The following is a 17,240-nucleotide window of genomic DNA, read 5'->3' on the forward strand; positions in this document are numbered from 1 at the left end:
TAGTATTTTACCAGCCAAGCAATGCTAGTAGCAGGCTCTGGGGATGGCTACAAGTGAATGCTACAATTTCTCTGACTTGGAGGAACTAAAACCACTGTTTGATGGGCAGTTCATCCAGCCTGCACCTGGTAGAACTCACAGGTTGGGTCCAAGGCTGCACCCTCATCAAGCCCATCCCTCTCAGCCCATGCTCAGAGTGGCAGTGCTGGATCAGCTCTGGAATGTCCAGATGTCCCCCCAGCTCTGCTGCCCCTCACTCTGTGAGCAGCACTGCAAGGGGAGAAGAAAAAGCTTGAGATAAACACATCTATATAGGCAGAGCCACATCTGGGGCATGTGGGTGAATATATGGGCATGAAAAGGTAAAAGAAAGCTACAGCTCGATCACTGCAGGATTATTTCTCTCAAAGAAATTATTTAACTCTCAAAGAATGCAAAAGTGTGACTCTTAAATGACATTAAAGTCTGGTTTTCTTCAGGCCTGGCTTGGCCTGGCAGCTGTCCCTGCTGCAGGCAGGGCCCAGGGGAGGGATGTGCTCACCGGGCACATCTGGGAGAGGTGTCCAGAGCCACTGCTGGATGCTGAAACCTAGGGGGTACTTAAAACCCTCTAAAGTGGCTGAAATTCTCAGACAAACTTAAGGCATGTGGGCAAAGAGAGTCCTGGATGCAGGGTGGGCTTAGCTGTGGTCCAGGGGGCTCACAGAGCCCGTGGGAATAGCCCAGGCAGGAGCTTGGGTCCAGCTCGGGCTGTGCATCCCTCCAGCCTGAGAGCTCCTCCAGCATTCCAGAAGCTTCTGTGCCGAGAGCAGATGAAGAGAGTAAATAGCTTTCATCTGGACCCAGCTCTGAAATGCCACGGCCTTGGGGACGCTGGCCCACCTGATTTGGGGACTTCACTGCTCCAGTCCCTGCCTCAGCATTTAGGGCTTGGAGCTGCTCCCTCCCCAGGGCAGCACAGGGGCTTGAGACCAAAGGTTACCAGATGCTGGGAGAATAAAAGACACCTTAGAAATCCTGTTCTTCAGTGCTGAAGAAGGAGAAATACCATGGCTGCCTCAGCAGAGCCCTGGCAGGAGCTGGTGTTTCTAGCCAAGGAGTGGAGCTGAAGGCAGAGGGGGACAGTGCTGCCATGCCAACCAGTGAGGGAAATGAGCATGCAACAAAGTCCCACCTGCCTCCAAACCATTGAAACGTGCCCAGAGAAGTGACAAAAAGCAGCTGTTGGAATTGTGCAGCTCTTTGGTGGCCGTCCTTGCTGCCACAGCTACACCCAGCCTGCAGCAGTGGTGGTTCCCAGTACCTTGGCTATGGCCCCTGCCTTCTTCAGAGTATGGCAAGGTGGATTTTATGGATGTGAGCTCCTCAGGTTATGCCACACTGTTGAAAACATTTGGAAATGCAGCTGTAATGCTTGAGCTGTGCAGCTGTTCTAACAAAGTCTCCTGGACTTTGCCCATTTTGAAAAGTTTTTATTCAGGAAAACAGCGATGCTAACGGGAATTAAAAATCTGAAGGCAGGAGAATTTGTCTAAGTAAGGGCTGAGCTGCAGGGAAGAGCCAAAATTTGCAAGGAAACATTTTGCTTGGCTCCAGCAGCATGTAATGGCATCATGTGGGGATGTGGCACCTGGAATCCTGTCCTGGAGAAAAACACTAGACACTGGCTCTCCCAGGCAGGCCTGCAGAATTCCTGGGAAACTGGGAGGCACAACACAGCCCATGGGGTGTGGGAGAGCTGCTGCCCAATCCCAGATTGGAGTTCTGGAAGTGGATTAACCTCCAGAACATTCCCATACTCAGGAGTTGATCCAAGGATTTTGGTTTAGTACTGGATGAAAAGATGAGGTGAATGTTTTTATGTTTATAAGGCAGCTGTGGAACTGGAAAACAAGAGAAGGGCAAAAATTTCTCCTCAAAAATTAAGATTGTTGGCTGTTTCCAGCTTCTCATGAGCACAAGGGCCGCTTTTATCTGCCTAGCAGGAGGGTGAGCCCTGCCTGGTGTCCTTGTTCCTAAAGCTGGAGCCTGGAGAAAGGCTAAAGCCTCTTCTGCACGTCCCCCCTGCCAGGCTGGCCATACCTGGCACGTGTCCTGGGAAAAGATGAACTTGGGGAACATCCTTGGCAGAACTGGTCAAGGAAAAAACTTACAGTGGCTGTGAGAGCTGCCTGGGGGCCGCCTGCTGATCCTTTGGTTTTGGAATAACAAATTCACCTTCAAAATTTAAAAACCGAGAGTGTGTTTCAACCCAGGGTGTTTCAGTGCTTGTATGGAAAACAGTTTTCTGCTCACTGTATTGATATGTTTGGAGCTCTGTGCAAAGAGTTAAGTTATTGTATATTTTAGTTTTTTAATTGACTCCATATCTGCTGGCAGCAGAATAGACATTGATCTGTTTTTTTCCTTCACTTTATTTAGGAAAATACAGCACAGAGTGTTTACTCTGCCTCCATACAGCATTGCTTTGTAGGGTGAAAGTGAGGGCGAGACCACAGTGAAGAATTCCCTCATTGTCAATTTTAAAGGCTTCATAATAAATGGTAGGCTTTTTTGGATGGGAATCAGAAATGTTTTCATGACAGTGTTTTGCTTAACTTTTTGTATTCAGCTGGGATTTTCTAAACTCTTTTGAATTTGCTGGTTTGATCATTTAAACATCTTCTTTCTGGCCACCAACTACTTGCTCAAATTACTGCAGTGACACTGTACCTGACAGCTGCTCAATAGGGATTTGAAAAGCTCAAACTTGTGAGTGTAAATTAAAATTTAGTTGTACCAGGCATCATTTCCCTGGAGACAGCACCCAGCCTGCCTTTCAGGGGGAGAGGATGAGGAACTGGGCCAGTAATTCAGCAGGAGAGAGGCAGAACTGTGTCCACACTGAGTTTGACTGAGGAAGGAAGTGTAAAGGAATGGATGCCCAGTATTGATCTGCTCCATATATTCCAGCTGAGCTATCTACTGAATTTGATTTGCATGGGGCCAGGCCAAGAACATTAATTAGTGGCACTTGGCTCCTCATGACTCTCCATTTCAACACAATTTGTGTAGCTGTGAAGCTGTGTCCTTCCAGGGCCCTCAGCAAGACCTCTGTGGCTCCTGGGCAGGACTGATCTTTGTGCTGCACGTGGGCTGGGGGCACAGCAGGATTATATTGAAGTTCTCCATATTCCCCTGGCTTTGAAGCAATGTTGGTTTACTGATCCCTTCACAGTGGTCATGCAGTCCCTTCAGGGGTTACTATTGCTTTCCTCTGAAGACTCTCCAGGCTCTTTGTTTGTTTTTCCTCTGGCCTTTTTTTTTTTTTTTTTTTTTTTTTTGGTTTTTGGTTTGTTGTTGTTTGTTTTTTTTTCTGGAGTGCTTTGTTGCTGGAGGTCTCCATGCCTGTTGCAGCCTCCCCTGTGAGTGCTGCATTCAGACAATCTGTGCAGTTTTGCTCTGGAAAGGTTCCATGGCGTGGCTCTGACTCCTCACAGCCCCACAGCTCAGGGCTTGCCCGCTGGAGAAGGTCCTGAGCAGGGAAAAGCTTGGAGGGAAGGAACCCTCTGGAAGGCATCTGCGTTTTCCCCAACTGTAACAGCACAAAGCAGAGCGTGATCCCTGTGATGGATGAGCAGCTGAGCTATTGATGCCTTTTTCCATGCAGTCAGTCCTGAGTTCATGCATCCCCTGGAATGACCACTGCTTGTAATGCCTGTTTCTTTCACTTCTTTTTAAACAGCAAAACGCCCTTTGAAAAAGAAACCTTGTTACCCTTAATGCAATGCAAGCCACCCACGGAGCTCTCCAGCAATCCCAGGGTTGCTGGGGTCCCTGTGTTTATTTTCCCCAGGATCACTAACAGTCCCAGGACTATTTTGCTTGCGCTGCTGAAAGATGTCCTGGAGATGTGTTTTATCATCTTAGCACCACAAGCTGCTTTCGTTCTTTAGGCCTCTTGCAGAACAGCACGTGAGTGGCGGGACGTGTCCTGCATAGGGGAATTTTTATGAGGCAGAACTTCACTTGGGAGGTTTCATTTACTCCCAGTGGTTCTGAGTGAGTAACTGTGGTGGACTGAGCTCATCACCCATTTATTGCATTTAACCATTGGAATACACCTTGGTGAAGAGCCTTTTGCTGTTTCTCCATTTTCCTGGTGGTGTGAAAATTCTGCTTCACCATTGCATTTTCGGTTTGAACCGTGTGGGCTGGTGCAAGAAAATATCTTCAGTTATAATAAACAAGTTCCACTTCAAGGAACTGCCCTGATTTGTGTTTGTGTCAACCTGCTGATCATCATCTCCAAATTCCCATGGTTTTGGGGCAGAAGAATCCCATGGGGTTATCCAGTTACTTCAGAACATGAATTAGAGCTTCAGTACTGTAAATGATTAATACTCTGTTCTCTCTCCCCCTTCCTGGTGGCTGTAGGCTTGGGGTTTCTTTTCCTTTCCTTCCCAAACAGCTTTGGGGAAGAGGGTGGTCAGTAGTGATGCAAGTCTCCAACATTTGTTGTTCAGCTGGGATTCTTTGCTTTGTATCTTTTCCTCACCCCATGAGATCTGTTTTTCTCCTCTCTGTGTATGCGAGTGTTTTCCCTTCCCTGGCATAGAAATAATATACTCCAACATGTTTCAGTACAGGAAATCCTATATCCAGCGTGGGGAGGAAAGGCCTTAATCAGTACAAATTCCATTGTGTTTATATCAATCTGACCCTCGGTGTCATTGGGACAAAGCTTTTTGCTCTGGGCCCCAGGCACTGGTTGGTGCTGCTGGTTCACAGCTATGTCACTGCCAGCCCACAAGGCCCAGATTTGCCACATTTCTGCTCCTGAAGCTGTTTTTTAGGGAGGGGCTGAGATGAGGGGCAAGGACGCAGGGAGCTCCTCTTAATTGCAAGCTTTTCCCTTCTTTGGAGGATAGGTTAATCCCCCAGCATTTCCTGAGTATGAAGGGCTTTCATAAGAGAAAAGAGGATAATTCAAGAGAATTTGTGATCTATTTCACAATCCTTATCCCTATTTTCTAGGCCAAGCTGGCTGCATCATGACCATGGTCTAGAGGGAAGGAGCCCAGTGAGATCCTGGTCCTCTCTGAGCTCTCAAAGGTCCTGTGTGAGAGCAAAGGTCCATGGTGTGAGTGTTTAAATCAGCAGGAAACTTTCCAAGCAGGCTGGCCCATTAGTGGAAGCTTTAAACAGAGGATTGACTCTCCATAAAAAGAGCCCTGCACAAACAAACATTCCAGCAGCACCCTTCCTTCAGCTTTCAATGTGTTTTTTATCAGGCCTTGAATTAAACCACTGTCCAATCATTCGAAGGCATGATTTTCAGGAGTCATCCAAAACATAATTAATGACAAGGCGATGCATTCCCTGGGAGGGGCAGGAGGGACTCTCCCTGCTCTGGCTTAAAGAGGCAGCTCAGTGGAGCTCTCCCATGGGTGTCCCAGCAGCACGTGCCGGACCAGCCTGGGAGGGGGCCTGGATCCTCTGCCTGACCCTGTGGCTCTCTGTGAGGTGGCAGAGGTGACCAAGGGACATGACTGAGGCACAGGATGAGGGCTGGCTCCACCCTGGCTCCAGCCTGGTGCTGGGAGTGGGCTTGGAGCAGCTCCCTGAGGTGTCTGTGGGCAGCCAGCAGAGACCTCTGCCTTATTTTCCTTTCCTTTCTGCCTCCAGCTCTTTCTTCAGAGCAGCAGCTCCCCGGGGCTCCTTCCTGGCTGCAGGCAGAGCAGGATCAGCCTGGCACGGTGCTGCTCTGCTGTGTCTCTCCTCCCCTGGCTGCTGCCCCTCCATCCTGTCCTCCCCTGGCTGCTGCCCCTCCCTGTCCCTGACCCCGCCGTGCCTCTGGCTGAAATCTTCTCTGCATGCTCCACATCTTGCTGCTTATTTTGGAGAAAAGGCTGTGGTGGTCTCGTTGGGACTGTCCCATGGCTCACCCCAGGAGCTGCCAGGGGCTTTTCATTGGGAGCAGCCTTGTTCCTTTTCCTGCTCATTCGAGGCATTCCCTCACATGGCATCTGAGGACACTCTAATATTTTCATCTTGTGGGGAACAAAGGAAAATAAATCACTTTAGCAGCACTTTTCTGAATGTTTAATTAAAGCTGTGCATTTATGACAGGAAATGGGAGCCAATATTCAACCTCTGAAGTGTTTATACAATTGATACATCACTTTTTCTTACCTCATCCCCTGTTTGTGTACAAGATACTCTGTCAGTACATTCCCAACACAATGCAACACTTCATTATACAATAGACATTTAATTAGCAAACTATTTCTTTAATAGTCAGGGGTATCTGCTGTAATTCTTGGCCTGGGAAATGGGCTGGCCAGAATCTTTAGATGCAGATGGCGTCAGTTCAGGTACTATTATTATTGTTATTTTTTGCCAAATAACCAAATTAACATTGAGTAGTTTGGCTTGATGCTGAAAAATTCACTTTTGGAAGTGAATTAGGTTGGGGTTTTTTTGCCTTCCAAGTCCTGGCACATGTTGCAAGGGCCTTAACATTGGAAGAAATAGATTTGGATGCTCTTCAAAGAACTCTGGTGTGGTTCTGCCATTTTTAACTTTTTACCTTGCTGTTCTTTCTCCCCACCTCTTCCCAGGGGAACTGAAGGTAAATGATTGATACTCTGTCTCTCCTTCTCACTTTCTTTTTTTAAATCTCTTTTGGCCAGACTTCTCCAATGTAGAAATATTTACCAAAAGGAAAATCGCAAGGGCGGGGGAATGGAGAGAAAAAAAAAGGAGTTGAGCAATAAAATCTAAACATTCAGCAGTCCAGGATGGTGACTTTGTTGGGGAAAGAGGCCGAATTGTTTGTAGAACCTAATGAGATTTAGGATTAGATTTCCTGTATCAGTGGGCAGCCACTGGGGAAAAGTAAATTCCCTGCACTTAAAGCACTTTGCAGGAGAGGCATTTATTTAGTGGTGTTTGCAGATGGCTGTACCTGAGGGGTCCCAGCCTCAGGAGGTGCCTGCCCCCAAAGACATTCCAGCCTACAACAGTCACAGCAGAGAAAAAGGCAGGGAAAGGACACAGGAGCATGGAGAAAAGGGTAGCTGAAGGTGTATGGAGTGCTCATGGATAGGGTGAGATCTGGTCTGTTTACAGCTGGATTGCTCCAGCTTTACGTGCCAGTCTGAATGTCATGGGAACTTCTCAGTGCCTGGAAGGTGACTTTGCAGGTACACAGTTCAACTTTACATTAATACTTTCTTACCTGACAGGCGCTCATCTTTTAGCTCAGATAAAATATTCCAGTTTTAGAGTTGTTCTCCTACAGCTTTCTTGTGAGGACTGAAGCATTCCAATCCAGGAACTCACCTCGTGCAGTTTTCACTTCAATGGTCTCATGCCACATCCTAGCTCTGTGTAAATTGAGTCCCCAAGGAGGGATGGAAGTTGCTCTGTGGGACGATGGCCCTCCCCAGGCAGGGGACACAGCAGAGCTCTCCTGCCTGCATCCCCACCAGCTTCAACCTCAGGGCAGGTTTTCCAGATTCCCTGCGAGGCTGAGCAAGAACAACGCCCCACCAAATCACAAAGTCACAGAATAAACTAGGCTGGAAAAGACCTTTGAGATCATCGAGTCCAGCCTATGAACTCACGTTACCTTATCAGCTAAACCACTACGCTAGGATGAAGCTCTAAATTTTAATCCTTTGAAATTAGACTTTTCCCACCCAGGCAGGTGGCTTTGGAGGTTTACTGAGGCAGCCTGAACACTGCAGTGCCCAGGTACCTGGGAATTCTCCTTGAAAGACCATAGACACCTCATGAGTCACCCTGACTTGTTTTTCTGTGGTTCTACCAATGGATATATTTTTTCCTCTCCTCTCCTAAGCCACAGATCACACTCTTGCTCCTTGGCGTCATTGAAAGTTCTGGTTTTCACATCAGACTATGAAAATCGTCTTGCCAGATCAACTCTGGCAGCCGTCAGCAGCCTAAGGTGCAGGAAATTCTTCCTTTTGGGAGACCTGGCTCAGTGAAATGTCATCTCTGACGTTAAGGTAGATGCAGAAGATCCAGCAGAAGTGGGACAGGACTTTGAAGCCTGGGGTTGTTCCTTGCCAGCTGGAGGTAGGACCTCTTGCTGAGTGCATTCCTGAGGTGTTTAGACCTCTGGCTTGGGAGGGAGGATGGGAGAGGCACTGATGTTTGATTTCTAGGGTGCAGTTCCCTCCTCTCTGCCTCTGCCTGGGTCTTTCAGCCAACCTCTGTCAAAGACAATTCCAGGGCTTTCACTTGGAAGGGTCAGTGGAGCCATGGCTCTTTTTCCAACACAACTGGAGGCAGCTGCTCTGGAGAAGGATCTGTCTTGCATCATCCATGGGCTGAGGAGGCAGAGATTCACCCCTCAGTCCTGGGGAGCTCTGAGACACTTGAGGTGCAGCTTCTGGGCTAAACCCCACACTTAGCACAGGCCTTGCTAAGAGCATCACATTTTTTAATCCTCAGCAACATTGTACCAGGCCATTGTGATTCCACTGCACTAAAAATGTCCTCGATGCCTTGTTTGTTTTTTTTAAGCCAACCTCTGTTTCCCTTTGTGATACGGATCCCTTTTCCAACAGTCCTCCTCCCCGCCAAAATAAAATTCTTCCTGAGACTTAGTAACATTTTTTAATATATACACATAAAACAAATTTCCTTCCCCAACCGTTCGTGTGGTTTTTCAAATCATTAAGGGAGTTTCCTCATTCTGTGATGTCAAGAGTCACCCAGATCAAAGCCTTTACTGATATTACAATTAAGCACTCTGCACCATTAAATTCACTTTCCACACTGTAATTTTTATAATAGGTCGGGAAGGAGCTTCATGGTTTGATTTCAGTCCAGCCATGGCGCCAGATTCTGATTTCTCATTAGTTCTACACCGAGGTTTGTGAAATCCTGGAGTTAACAAGGAGCCTGCATGAATATTGGACTGGAACCTGTCCAGCTCAGTGGTGTTCAGTGGACTTGGTGCATGTGGGATGGCGGGGAAATTATACAGTCAAGAGAAAGGAGCAGTTTCAAGATAAGGATGAGGTAATCCCTCTTCCTCCTCCCAAAATCCATTCCTGGGTGAACCGAGGCTGTGCGGAGCAGATCCAAGCAGTTGCTTCAGTTCTGCATCCTTGCAGTAGAAATACAAGACAGAGAAAAGAAACTCTGAGAGGGGAAAAAAGTCAGGCTGAAAATGGATCTTGCAGCAAAGGCAGAGAGGGAAAGGAAAAATGAAGAGAGAAAAGAAAGGCTCCTCTTTTTTCCTTGAGGGAGAGTGGATAGATCCCTTTGCCTCCTTTGCAGGTGCCTGGAGGGAGTGCTGAGTGCTCTCAAAATGGAAAAGGCCACTGGACTGCCTTAGATTAAAAAAATAAATGTAGGTGTTTTCTTTTCTGTGTGGGGAGGAATGAAAGGGAAGAAGCATCCTGTGCTCAGCATTCCCAGTAATGGGAATTGCACGAGGGCAAGCAGCTGGGTTCTGGGTTCGCTGCGGCTGTGAGCTGCAGGGATGGGGAGTTCTGCTGGGAGCTGGTGCAGGCCTGACTGAAATCAGCATCCAGCTGCAAAGGGGAAATCACAGAGAGCTCCTGAGCCGGAATGTGGGCAGCATGGCTCCCTGCACAGCACAACAGCCCTCTCTGGGTGGGTGTTCCTGGAAAACCCTTCCAGCAAATGTCAGAAAAACGGATCCAAAGCGAGCATTTTCAGGCACATCTCTGGAGCTGCAAAAGCTGCACTCGAGCCGCGGAGCCGCAGCGCTGCGTCCTGCAGGTGACGGGGAACAGAATTACCTGGGCTCTGTGCAAACCACATCTGGGAGCAAAGGGGGGAAATACTGCACAAGTTGGGAGCCAGGGGTAAATTTTTACACACTGGTCCTAAACCTGCAGCAAATGTCACCACCTAATCAAAGAGGTTCTGCTGAGCCAGAATGAGAGCTTGGTCCTACACCAAGAAGATTTACAGCCTGAGCATGCTGGGTTTAGCTGCAAACTTTGCTATGGCCTCTGAGTCCTCTATTTGAAAAAAAAGAAAAGTGTTTTCTAATGTGTTTTTCCAGGAAGTTCCCTCCATGAGCATCTCCATTCCATATGCAATTTCACACTGCAGCCAGACAGTTTTAAGGGCTGCTACTGAGTTGGGGTGGTGACAGATGATACCTGTGACAGCACTGCTGCAGTGCATGTGCCCTCCCTCCCCACTGCAGTGGAAGGGCCATGCTGGGGTGCAGGTGTGGCTGCAGTGACTGGGATTCCTCCCAGGGTGGCTGCTTTGTGGGGACGGAGCTGTCATCTGCCAGTTTTATTCAATTTTTTGGGACTAGGATGTGGACCTGGGAACCTTCCTAATGAAAACACAGTTACAACCCCAGAGCCTCAGACTTTGGGGAACCATCCATCTCTCCCCTGAAGAGCCAGTTCCAAGCTGAGATTCATTTCCATGTGGGCAGAACCCAGCCTCAGATCTACACTGCTTTGGCACTGGAAATCTGGTCCCTGCTTGGAAGGAGTTTGAGCCATCTCTGCTATCAGGAGCTTCAGGAACTCCAGTTCATGGTATTGCGAATTAAATCAGGGTTTTGTTACAACCCCCAAGTTCATAAACCCAAAAAGGAGATACAGCCATAGCTTAGTGAGCTACCTTTGGCAGACATCATGTGGGTAATAGTCTTCATTCAGTTTGGGTGATAGTTCTGGAGAGTTAATAATCCAAGCCTCATTTAGCGTGAGCAGCTACTGAGTGCAAGACACAGCTTGTTGGTGGATCCAGGTCGTGCTGACCTGCAGTGGATGTGAGTAAGAGCTCCCACTGTGCCCCAGGAGCTCCAGGGAGGGACAGCAGCTTCCAGGTGGGAGGCAGGGGCAAGAGAGCACATCTCATGTGGCACACACAGGCCTGGACATGTAGCCACATTTACTGCTCTCCTTTCCAGCCCTCTCTCTCAGCCAGTAAACCTCTGAGAGAAGAGAAAATATTGAGGAGCTGTTTGGCATTGTGATCTCCACACTTGGTGCAACACTTTCTCAGGGTTGTTCAGACAGGATTTCTGCCTCCTCTCATTTATCTTGTCCCTAAAATTGTGGGGCTCCTCTGCTGGGGCTCTGTCCTATTTCTGAGCAAAGAGCAAAGCTTTAGTTCAAAAGCCCAACAATAAATTTTCCATCTATGTTCAGATTTCTGTTTGGCCAGAGGCCAAATGCCAAGGTGTGGCTTTGCTGCTTTTGCTGCTCAGCAGCAGCACTTTTTTCTCCAGTGCTACTGAAAAATCTCAGCAGCTTCATGATCATATCCAAGATGTCCTTCTGTGGCAGAAAGCAAGAGTGCTGCTCCTTGAGCCCTCTAGGAAGATGTTTTTGCTGGAATTCTCTGTGTCAGGCTTCAGTGCTGCTCTTTGCTTTTGCTTGTGGCTTGTTTGGCATCTGATTTCACTTAGAGGCATCTCAGTGCCTGGTTTGATATGGATGTGGGCATGCACAGGACACAGGTTGTCACTGAGCCACCTCTATGCTGCCACTCCTGATGGCTCCAGCGGTCCTGAGCTGCTCTGGGAGCTGGGAGGGGTTCAGGGAATTTGTCCCTGCTGCAGGTGAAAGTCTGAGAGCTTTGGAGTGGGAGCTGTGCCTCAGGAATGAGCTCAAAACGTTAAACCAAGAGTGGTTCAGGCTGTTCCATTCATGGTAGCTCTGAGGAGCTGTAACACATCACAGGCTCAATAACCTCACACTTGCACTTCAAACAAAAAGCCTATTTTTCCTATCTTTTAACAGAAATCCCCTGGAAACTGCAGAATTGCCTTCTATCTTTTTTTTTTTTCTTTACACATTCCTGCAAAAAGTAGCATGAAACTCTCTCTGTTTTAGGCAAAATATTTTGCAATTTTCCAATGACCTTGCCAATAAGAAAATGATTCCCCATATATCATGGGAAATGCCTGCTTTCTCACAGGGCTGCAATGTTCAACTATCACCAGTGAAGGATTCTGCTGGCTGCAAGTTTGGCAGGAACACGAAGATCTTCTGGTATGGTACATTACATGAACTATTGACTGGAGAATGCCAAAAGCTTCACCCCATTTTAAATGAGCTCCATTTTTTAAACTAAATCAGCATATGAATCGAATGTGTTTCTTCCAGAAAATGAGAGCCTCAGCCCCTGTCCCGAGTTTCCATCATTGCCCTTTTTATCCGAGGAATCGCTCTCCAGTTAACGGTTGAATTGCTTCATCATCTCATCAAACCCTTGGGTTGAATCCTGCGCTCCCAGGGACGGTCCAGTGACCCTTTTGCAACTAAGTGTTAATATTCTCCTGACTAGACATGTCCCTTTCCCTGGCTGGGTGCTGGGATGTGCATGCCAGGAGCTATTCATTATGGATGAAGAATGGTTTGTGGTTAAAGTCCTGGACTGTGTTGTGGGAGATCTGAGTTCAGTCCCAGATTCTTCTTCCATTTCCCTGTGTGCCTGTGCTATGAGCGAGTTGTTTAATCTTTCAGTGCCTCAATTCTCCTTTGGTAAAATGGGAATAATCCTATTTCCTTTCTTCCACCCTTCCCTTTTACAGTGTTTGTTTTCACAGTTGCTTGTTGATCACATCTGTGAGACACAGCATACAGTAACAAGAGTGTTAAAACATTACAAAACCATTAATAATAATTTAGCTTTTCACTTAATTTTTCATATCCCACTTTTAAATTGAGGAAGATAAGGAAAGCTTGATGGCAGTGCTGTCTGTTTATGTGCTATGACCTACTTGTCCCAGAAAGCAGCATGGCCAAGAAATTGAAACAAGATCTTGTGAAGTTCCATTGCAAATAAATCTGCTCCACTTCCCTTCTGTCAAGTCATCTCACGCTAGGGAAGACCACTGGGAGTCATTAATTGTATAATGGATATACTGGATTCTTTAAAAGGGCTGTTTTCCCAAAGATTAAAGCAATTATGAGCAAAGTGGTTTGAAAAGAAAAAAAAAAGAAAAGAAAAACACCCTAAAGCAAACAGTGTGGATGATAATGGGGAATGGTTTAAGAAAACTTCAGCAGATGCTGTAGAAGTCACAGTTTTGCAGTTGTGGAAGAGGATTTTGTCAATGGGAACCAAACACCCCCTTCCCCTCCCTCAGCCCAGCAGAGAAGGGAAATGGAAGCTGTGGTGTGAAAATGCATATGAAAACAGGCACTTGCATATATTTGAGTGCAGGAATGGAAATAAAGGGGAAGTGGGAGACTGCTAATGAGGCTGGAAAATATCAGTATTTATGAGAGATAAAGATGGCTGATGAAGGAAAATAAGGGAAATCATTGAAAGTTGTTGATGGGGCAGTAGAACTGGCTACAGCAACACAAAAATAGAGAGGAAAATGTGCAAAAACAGCAGCAAAAATCCCTGGTGAATTTTCTCTGAACACTGCTCCCCATCCATGGAATTAAGGCAGGAGTTTGCCCTTCCCCAGGTGCAAGCTCCCTCCTGCAGCTCAGGTTGGGGTCACCATCAAAACATGCTGGGATTGTGATGGAGACACCTTTCCTTGATTTCAAGTATTTCAAGGTAGGAGCTCAACTTTTAACAAAGGAAATACCAGAGAATAAAGGAATTATAACTTGTGAGCTTCCACAAACCCCTTGCAGGTGTACTTGGCATTTTCATGAGGGTGGTGACACATGAAAGATGCCATTAATCACTCTAAAACTAAAGCTTGGCTGAGAGCACAGTGCCACAAGAAGTACCAGCTAAGCTTCAGTTAATACTAAAACAGATCTGGAAAATGACCTCAAACCAAATCAACATCATCATCTCAGTTCAAAGAAAAAAATCATCTTGGAATCACAGAAACAATTCCATGTGTTCACCTGGACATCAGTTCAGCCTGATAGTTTGGATTGTATAAATAATTTCTGTTCATTTAATTCCTTAAATAAGGTAGTGGCTTCTGACTCCTATATCTGTGAATAGCAGAGCCTGGGCTCCTGCCTGAAATTCCAGCCATGAACAAGAGGATCCTCCCTTTAGAAGCACAACAGCATGAAATGCATTTTCTTGAAAGCAAGATCCGTCCCCTGATAGTGCAAGGATATAAACCAACCCTTAACCTGAAGAACCTGTGCCTCTGCACGTGATCTCGTTAGTTCTTTTCTAAAGAAAGGCAGCACAGGAGTAATAATTAGCTTTTGCAAAATGTTTTGAAGGAGCAAAGTCTTTCATCCTGTCTGGATGCCTTTGGAGCCATAGCAGTGAAACTGCAGAACGTGGGATGGACCTGCAAAGCCACTCCAAGTGTGCATTTCTACAGGAACTCACTGCAGCAGCTGCAGGGATCCAACAGCTCTGGGACTGTTTATATGGTTCCTTCAATCTGGCAGTGCAGCAGGGTGGTTCCATCCTCCTGCCTGCTGTTCCTCCTCATCCCAGCTCCTCTCCTGTGCTGACATCACCTCGCTGTGGGTTGGGTTGTGGCTGAGCTGGATCAGTTCCCTGCTCTGGATCACAGCTCAGCCAGGACTGTGGGGCTGGCACAGGGCAGGCAGCAAGGCCAGCAGGGATGGGGAGGACACGGTGCCAGCAGTGACCTATGCTGGAATTAATGACCCTGCAATTGCATCCTGGTGTTTTCTACAGCTTTTCTCCACCTCTTTGTAAAAGTTGAAAATAGGATGGAAGGCAGAGAGCAAAAGGGTTGTGTGCAGAGTTTGGTGTGGGTACTGGATTTACCAGTCCCAGTGACAGAAGGTGTTGGATGCAGAGATAAGCACTTCTCTTAAATTCTGTGTGCTCTGGTCAGCTGAGGGTTGGGGCAGCCCAAATCATGCTTGAATTTTGATCTCTTCCTGTTGAAATTTAAAAAGCAATAATCTACAGGAAACTTTTATGTTGAGGTCTTGTTCTCCTAACCCTACAAGCAGCCTTTCAGAGCTGGAGAAGTACCTGTCTCACAGAGCTGCCTTCACCTTTCTGTGGGGCAATAATTCCATTCCAGGGCTCCCAGATAGGAATGCATTCATAGTCTACACCTTTATGCAGAAGCCATCAAAATAGAAAATAATTTAAGGCTTAAATTGTACATCAGTTGATAACACAGCAACCTTTTCTTTTTAACTTTCTTCAATCCAGAGTGTCCACATCTCCAAGAGATGCCCTGTGCCCATGTGTGCACAGGTTTTGTCTTTGCATTTTGGTAGATTTCATTTATTCTTGTATCCATTTCAGCTGGTTGTGAATGTGTGCAAACAGATGCTCAGCACCCAGGGATGTGCTTGTTTGCTCTTACATCCAAACCTGAGCTGCCTTAAAAGGTTCTTTTTCTGCAAAGTCAAGTGCTTGGCTGCTCAGAACTGTCACAGTTCACCTTCAGCTGACCCCCTGGCACATGTATTGTGTTATCTGTCTTTAATGACAGGTTACCAGGGGGGTTTGTTCCTTTGTTTTAACCCTTTTCCTCTGAAGTTGCTGAACCATTTGGTTAGGGGAAAAAAAAAAAAAAAAAAACCCAACCCAGTACTTAGCACAGAAAACTTCAGCAGGAATGGTTAGTTTGGCAGGGTGACAGGAAATTGTAAAAGGGTTTCTTTTTGGCAAACTTGGGAAATCTTGATAAAAAGGAGGGTTGCAACCTGCATGTGAGCTAATAGCTCCTGCACAATTGTTCATTCCCAAATAAAAGCAAGGCAGAGACCTCTATTTATTCAATAAACAGGATACGTTTGATTAACCAGAGAAACAATTTGGCAGAACCGTGATTTATGTAAAAAGTTATTGAAAGCACAGCTAAATTTAAATTAAAAAGAACACATCATCACCACAGTTAATATTTTTCTGTAGCCTAGTTTTGAAAACCATTAGTAGTAATAAACTTTCCTCCCATAAAATTTCTGCCATTTTAATTTCCAATTAGAACTTGCAAAAGATATATACATGGCAGTAAAAGTAAAGAAATTAAGTCTCAGCCCATGCTGCAGCCTGACACAATGATGCCCCAATGCTCATAAATCAGTTTCTGTTTGTTGTGAACCTCTTAAATCCACACTGGTAAGAGGTGTAGAGGTATTTGTCTCCCATGAAAACATTCTCCCACACCCTTTGTAATTAAAAGTAATCTTAAATTTCATCTAGTTCCATGAGAAAGAGCTTTCATACAGTAATTTGAGTTGGACTCCAGAACGATGGAATGCGAGTTGAAAGTTTAATGAATTTACTCTATAAATCTTATTCTCTGTTTTTCTTGTCAGTTGTATCAGGGCATTACACATATTTTTCCTTGCATTGCTAGCTGGGGAATTTTTTTAAGAGAACCTCAGCGCGTGTTTTTGTGTGGAGCCGCGTCTGCTGAAGTTGGGTTTATTAATCCTGTAGCATGATTGCTGCTTTTGGGGATCAGGGCTGGATGCCATTCTTCCCATGAAACAAGACTGGGAAAGCTCCTCTTGGTTAAGTGATTTCATGAGTGTTGTTTTAGTTTATTGGCTCTGCAGCCTGATAGCACGGCAGAGCGTTGGTTGTGCTTTCAGCTGAGTTATTTATCCAGTGGGATTTACTGAGAGCAGCCCTTGAGCTCTTCCAGCTTCTAGAAAAGGCTTGAGAATGGAAACCTGCTAAGAAGGAGTTGCTGGATATTGTTACTTCTTTTTGCAGTGCAACTGCTCCTGGAAATCATGATGTGAGCTCAGTTGTGCTGACAGGTGAGGAATGGTCCCTGCTCAGCACGAGATGTACCCGGCGCTGCCAGCAGGGCTCTGCTTGACAGGGGATGGGGGACAGGACACAGGGAATGGCTTCAAACTGACAGAGGGCAGGGATGGGTGGCATATTGGGAAGGAATTGTTCCCTGGGAGGCTGGGGACACCCTGCCCAGAGGAGCTGTGGCTGCCCCGGGATCCCTGGCAGTGTCCAAGGCCAGGTTGGATGAGACTTGCAGCAGCCTGGGATAGTGGAAGGTGCCCTGCCATGACAGGAGAGTCACTGGATGAGATTCAAGGTCTCTTCCAACACAAACCACTCTGGGATTCTGGGTTTCTTTACTGCTCAGAGTTGCCATGTGCTTTTCTTTAAGGATTTCATTATTGCTCTTGAAGTTGCCCTCACGTGTGTTTCCTTCCAGGTGCACTGGAATTGGGATTAAAATGAATAAAGGAACAACGGGAATGATGACAGGATGGAGCAGGGAAGGGGAGCAGAGGGGTGAGGACAAGGAGAAGGTGGGAAAGATTGCCAAAGGAGTTTGGCAATTAGGCCTTTGGAGTGACCTCACCATTCTC

The sequence above is a fragment of the Motacilla alba genome, chromosome 10 (assembly GCF_015832195.1).
Source record: "Motacilla alba alba isolate MOTALB_02 chromosome 10, Motacilla_alba_V1.0_pri, whole genome shotgun sequence".
In the NCBI taxonomy this organism is placed as follows: Eukaryota; Metazoa; Chordata; class Aves; order Passeriformes; family Motacillidae; genus Motacilla; species Motacilla alba.